Source organism: Marmota marmota, unplaced genomic scaffold (genome assembly GCF_001458135.2).
Source record: "Marmota marmota marmota unplaced genomic scaffold, marMar, whole genome shotgun sequence".
In the NCBI taxonomy this organism is placed as follows: Eukaryota; Metazoa; Chordata; class Mammalia; order Rodentia; family Sciuridae; genus Marmota; species Marmota marmota.
Window position 1 is genome coordinate 9,873,312 of NW_026000272.1, and position 6,820 is coordinate 9,880,131.

The 6,820-nt window shown below is 38.7% G+C and overlaps 1 long non-coding RNA gene across 2 annotated transcripts in view; it reads right to left on the reverse strand.

Annotated features, from left to right (window-relative positions):
* Positions 1-616: 616 nt before the first annotated feature.
* Positions 617-6,820, reverse strand: part of LOC125614327 — a 58,434-nt gene continuing 52,230 nt past the window's right edge. For both annotated transcript variants that reach the window (XR_007344936.1, XR_007344937.1), the window contains one exon: positions 617-3,114. This is a non-coding gene — a long non-coding RNA (uncharacterized LOC125614327). The remainder of the gene's footprint in view (positions 3,115-6,820) is intronic.

The following is a 6,820-nucleotide window of genomic DNA, read 5'->3' on the forward strand; positions in this document are numbered from 1 at the left end:
CCCCCAAAAAAAAGAGAAGAAAAACAAAAAAGAACTCGCCCAAACCATTTGGCAACAGAAAGGGCCTTTCTACTAAAACTACTCAAAGAAATGTCAGCATATAACCTACTCAGAGAAATGTTAGCTTTTCAATTTGGGGGGCTATTTTTCACTTAAAGAAGAACAATACCTGTTTACACTATAGTGCTGTCATGAAGTTCTATTGCTCCATTTAGCCTATACCAAACCTTCACAACCTCCTGTGAGTTCTACTGACTTCTTGAACTGAACTACATTAAAATATGTCCATTATTTACCCTTATCAGTGATACTTCTTAGATTATTTTAACTGAATTTTGTCTTAAATAAGAACTAGATTCATTCTAACATTTATTTCAAATGACTTAGGCCCCAGACAAATGTTTCCATCTATCAAGCCATGGTCCACAACAAATAAGATTATATGATGTTCAATTCCTCACTGGATGCTGTGGCAAACGCCTGTAATGTCAGCAGCTCAGGAGGCGAGGTAGGAGAATCACAAGTTCAAAGCCAGCCTCAGCAACTTAGTGAGGCTCTAAGCAACTTAATGAGACCCTGTTTCTAAATAAAATATAAAAAGGTCTGGGGATGTGGCTCAGTGGTTAAGCATCCCTAGGTTCAATCTCTAGGGTACAAAACAAACAAACAACAAAACAAACAAACAAAAAACCATGCTAATTTTATTATTTTCCATTAAGAGTTCCTAGTGGATGCAATTCAATTTAAATTTTGATTTCTCTAATTCTGGTCTAATTAAGAGAAACAAGAGCCAAGGCAGTAATCTCAATGAATGCTACATGATTGGGAAAGCTTATGCTTTAAAAGCATATAGAAGCACTGATTATAAAAAATATACTGATTAAAAAAAGATCATTGGCTTAAAAATATTTACTTCTAGGCATGATTAAGAATAAGCAAATTAGCTGGGCACGATGGTACACGCCTGAAATCTGAGCAGTTCAGGAGGCTGAGGCAGGAGGATCATGAGTTCAAAGCCAGCCTCAGCAAAAGTGACATGCTAAGCAACTTAGTGAGACCCTGTCTCTAAATAAAATACAAAATAGGGCTGGGGGTGTGGCTCAGTGGTTGAGTACCCCTGAGTTCCATCCCCAGTACCCACCCTCCAATAAATAATTAAGCAAATAACCCACAGAAACTTGAAATATTTACCACACAGACTTCTCCACTTAGGTTTATGGAAACAATAGATGCAAAGTGTTAAGATGTTTTATACACTAATATTTATGTATTATTTTACCTACATCCTATAACCTAGAAGAAAAAAACATAAGTAGAAATGGGAGGTACTTTCTATTTTTCTTTTCCAGAAATTGATGCTACATATACCTTTTTTTCCTAAGGCACCTATGCCTAACTTTCTATTCTGGAAGGGACTAAAATGTGAATCACAACTCTTCAAATAATAAGAAAAGAAAATAATATTACTACTTACCTTGGTCTCTAAGAAAGGGCTTAAGGTACTCCCAAGGTCAACCAATGAGGCTGATAAACTTTTCTCTCAAGAATATCTGTCATCTCAAGTAACTATGCAGGCATGTCCTTGTAGCCTTCATCTTCTCCCCTTTTTCCTGATCACTTCAAATTCAGTTATGGGGAGCCTATCATTCAGACTTCCAGACTGGGGAGAAAATTACTGGATTCCCCCATTCCTAATCACAACTCATGTAGGTTCCTTCTATGTTTCCTCTAAGAGCAAATTCAATTTATTCTGTGCTGTCATTTTTCATGCTGTTACTCAAAGGTAGCATTTATTTGACTACTGCACCCAAATCTCATCATTCCAGGTTGTCTTTATGGTTTTTAGCTATATAAGTTCCTTTTTGGCAACTACATGCTGAAGAGTTATTTTTCCTCCTCTTCCTATTCAGGATGTTTGCTCTTCATCATGACATATAATTATGGTGCCAGTACAACAATGCTGGCCCAAGCGGCAGTTAAGAGAGAAGAAACAACAATGCTATTTAGACTTCCTGTCTCTCTGGTTCCCAGAGTAACTGTCCAACTGAGTTCAAAATAGACATCCAATGAGACTGTGTACAAGTAGCCAAGAGAACAGTAGGTTCCTAATGTCTTTGCTAAGAATTCTTAGAATACTATATTAGCTTCATCTCTCTGGCTTTCTGACTTTATTTTTCCCATCTGTTAAATCTGCCTGGAGAATTCCAAAATTGAAACAATGACTTCTATAAAAACAATTGAGTTGAATAAAGTAAACATAAGGGATACAGTGGGAATAAAAAAATGTTCAATCTGGAAATGAATTCTCCAGCACAGGAAGTATCAGAATCTAGCGGGATATTCTACTGTTCAAATTACTGGGAGGCCAGATTTGAGAACAGAGAGGAACCACAGAAATGAAGTATAACAGCTCTTCCTCCTTAGTTAGGTAACAATGTAAATCCAGGAATTCTGCACAAATGTACTGCCTTTCAAGACCAGCCAATAGCTAAGTTATAGAATCACTGCAAAACAAATTAACTTAGAGCAGATTAGTCCCTTCTGGTAAAAAAGCAAGTTAGGCTTAGTCAGAAGTGAAACAACTTTCAGGATCAGGAGCACAAAATCAAATTGTCAAATCAGATATTGCAGTCCCCTCCCTATGGTTGAGTTCCTGAAACCCCCACACTATCTGTGCTGGAGAAATTTAAGACCTTTTAGGGAAAAAAAGGGGTTGGGGGAGGGAGCAGAGAAGAGAATACTGTGAAAGCTGGGACAACTGGTTTGTTCACTGAAGTAAATGTCAATGATATTTTGCACATTCTACATTAGCAATACTGGTTACTGGACAATGATTTCTATTTCTCTCTGACTTCAGGGTAAGGATGATAATGCACCAGTGAAAGTACTGGTCACGGCAGTAGCAATTGGGAAAGGAAAGAGAAAATGGGAATCGGTTTGCAGAGAAGTGAGCTCAGTCTTCTGCTCCAGTTTCATCCCCAGCACATGGGTCACCACGTCACCATCAGAGTCTAGAGATATCAGAGTCTAACCCCTCGATCCAGCTATCCTGTGTGCGGTGCTATGTGTGGAGCAGGTCTGAACGGCATGGCAGATGGTCCAGATTCTTCTCCCCTGTTAAAAGATCAGAGACAAAACACTTAATGACTTCTCTTTGCAGGTTTCCTATGACTGCTTCATAGGGTTGTGAGTCATCAGTTAAGCCTTGCCTGAAGGTCATATATCCCCCTGCAGGTCCTTTTTCTTCTGAGTCATCCCAACAATTTGATTTTCAGAGTAGGTGCCTCAACTTTGAGTTCTGGAGGTTAACCTACAGCGGCATCTTCTATCAACATTTGGTGATCACATCTATGAAATATTTCTCAACTATCTTCTCAGGGTGAGAGTCACTTAGGGCAATGTCACTTAACTTAATCTCTTCAAACCCTCTACCACTCAACTATTTTTGCAAATGTTATAACATTTTCGATTTCTTCTACCACTGGACAGAGGCCTTCNCCAACTGAGTTCAAAATAGACATCCAATGAGACTGTGTACAAGTAGCCAAGAGAACAGTAGGTTCCTAATGTCTTTGCTAAGAATTCTTAGAATACTATATTAGCTTCATCTCTCTGGCTTTCTGACTTTATTTTATTTATTTATTTATTTTTATGTGGTGCTGAGGATCGAACCCAGGGCCTTGCACGTGTGAGGCGAGCGCTCTACTGCTGAGCCACAACCCCAGCCCCTCAGTATCAGTTTTAACCTCATTCCAAACTTCTGCCAGATTTCATTAAGGGTTGATTATTTTCTTCCTCTCACTTATTTGTCTACTATTGTTAAGCCATTACAAATGGAGAAATTTTGCCAAGCTACTTTCTTGGTGCTGAGTACAACATGAACCTCCAGGATGTGGGAGTTGAAAGAGTGGAGCTACCCTGAGGTAAATGCAAATCAGCATCCACAGTGGGAACAGTGTCCAAAACCGGCAACACTTTTGATATGCGATTGTTTTCATTTAAATATTGTTTAACCTCAGGAACAAAACATTTCAAAGACCAGTTCAAAAAGAATTTCTCAGTGACCCATATTTTATGGCTTCCCTTCACATAGACAGAAAAGCGTTTCTGAGATTCTCTTTCAAGAGGGCAAGGATTTCAGAATTTCTGAAGCAAACTAAGATTAACAGGGAAGTCACTAGAAGCAATGGAACAAAGCAGGACTTTGAGCTTGTCTTTTCCAGGCCTGAAGCCTCTGGTTCTTTTGTCATCCTTTGCAGTGGATATGCAAGTTGGCATGCGCTTCGAGAACAGGCCCATTTCACCAGCACTGAAGACCTGCTCTTCAGACCAATGGCCAGTTCCTCCATTAGTGACTTCCATTATTCAGGATACTCTGTGGAAGCTTCAAAACCTGCTTCCTCTGCCAGGCACTTCTTTTCATACAGACCACAACATTTCTTAAGCCCATCCAACCACCCATAATGAATTGTCATTGTGATGAATGTCATTGTTTTTTGAACAGAACGAAAATCCAACTTACATTTTTGTGATGCTCACTGGAGGATGACACATACAGCAGAGAGGCCTCTTCAGCCTTCTGTTTTTAGAGACCGTAAGTGTAAATCTACTTCCATTTTCTCTATTCTGACATTTCAAGTTATGTATGATTTTTCCCAATGATTTTGGTGTATCCCTCAGTACACTGGCCCAAATACCTTCCTCCTTTTTCCTTATTGTACAAATTATTGATTTGTTAACATGAAAAATGCCCTATGGAGTTCTTGCTTTCCCCATTATCGATCATTTGAAGAACTCTCCTTTTGTTTGATATCAACATTACCTTTCTCACCTTTACACTCTTTTTGCATTCCTATCATCTCTCTTTTGCTTGGTGACCATTCTTACCCTAACTCATGCAAATTTACAATGATCGACAGATTTGTATCATTGAGCAGTATACATTATTACTTTGTAATACATATCTAAATGATAAGATTCACAAGACAAATAAAAAGAGCTAAACGGTTTCTGTGTGACAACATGTATGTGATTACTGGCTACAAGGAAGCAACAACAGTCAGAAGAAAAAGGACAGAAGCAAGCAACCTAAATGTTGGTCTTGTCACATGAGTCCATCAGCAAGATGACAAGATGGTGACTTCAATCTGCATATTGTGCTCAAGCTCTCAAAGGTGAAGACGAGGTGAATTCAAATGTTTCGTGAGAATGACTTGCAGTTGCGAAGGGATCACGGATCTCGGGAGTCAAGGTCAGACTACCAGGCTGAGGCAAGAATCATAAACACCACCACTGGGAGACACAGATACAAAAATACGAAATTAAGGGCTAGGGCTGGGGCTGGGGCTCAGCGGTAGAGTGCTCGCCTAGCACGTGTGAGGCCCTGGGTTCGATACTCAGCACCACATATAAATAAATAAATAAATAAGTGTATTGTGTCCAACTACAACTAAAAAATAAAATATTTTTAAAAATAGGAAATTAAGTCAGGAACAGAGGTAGTTTGAACTATTTACAAGGTAATGAGGACAGAAATTTAGAATAATAATATATGCCAAATTGCCCTTACAAAGCTTGTACCAACTTGCACACACACTAACAATGGATGAGACTGCTTTTCCCTTTGTGCTCTCACCAACATTGTTGACCTTTATGATACAGGCCAATTAGAAGGTGAATAACATGGTATCTGTCTCTCTCTTTCTCTCTCTCTCTATTTTTTGGTACCAGGGATTGAACCCAGAGGTACTTAACCACTGAGCCAAATCCCTAGCCCTTTTGTGTATTCAATTTTAGAGACAGGGTCTCACTGAGTTGTTTAGCCCCTTGCTAAATTGCTGAGGCTGGCTTTGAACTTTTGAGCTTCCTGCTTCAGCCTCCCAAGCCCCTGGGATTACAGGCATGCACCATTATCCTGGCTTCATTTTGGCTTTAATTTTCACTTCTTCAGTCATCTTTCCATATGGTGATCTGTTTCTATTCATCTTTAGTTTCCTCTTTAAATCCTTTCTCCACTTGATCATTTCTGTCTTATTGATTTGCAGGTATTGTTAGCATTTTAGGGAACTCATTTTTTATGCTATCTATGGGGCAAATATTTTCTCCAAGACTTTCATTTACTTTTAAATTTTACTTTGTCTTTTGCCATAAAAATGTTTCCAATATTTATATAATCATACCTTGCTTTGAAAGCCTTCTCCTCATTAATATTAGAGAAATACATTCTCTTGTTTTCTTTCAATGTTTTTAAAGTTCTGTGGTGGTATTTTAAGGCATTGAAGAAAGGATGGACTACTCAAAAAAAAAATGGCGTTGGAAGAAATGAGTGTCCATCTACAACCACCTGGAGGTCTCTCTCAGTGAATTCCTTATGTGTAGAGCTAGCAGGTTCTAATACTTACAGAGCTTCAAGGTGGCCAAGTTGGTATTTCAGTTTCAAAGGTCAATTTTAAGGATTAGGGTAGCTTGGGGAGGGAAGCATTGCCAAATGAATAATTACTGTGAATTTTGCTGGCTAAAGTTCTATTTTTGTGCCAATCACGGGTAGCAAAAAAAACATAATGCCCAGAAATGGTGACCAATGGTGAAATTTCCACAAAGTCTTTCTTTCTCTTTCTTTTTTTTTTTTTTAATTTAAAGTTGCCACTTTTGAAACCTTTCTGAAACAGGGTTTAAATCCGGCACTTCCTCCACTTTAAAACACTCTTGAGGGGCTGGGGTTGTGGCTCAGTGGTAGAGCGCTAGCCTCACACATGTGAGGCCCTGGGTTGGATCCTCAGCACCACATATAAATAAATAAATAAATAAATAAATGTATTGT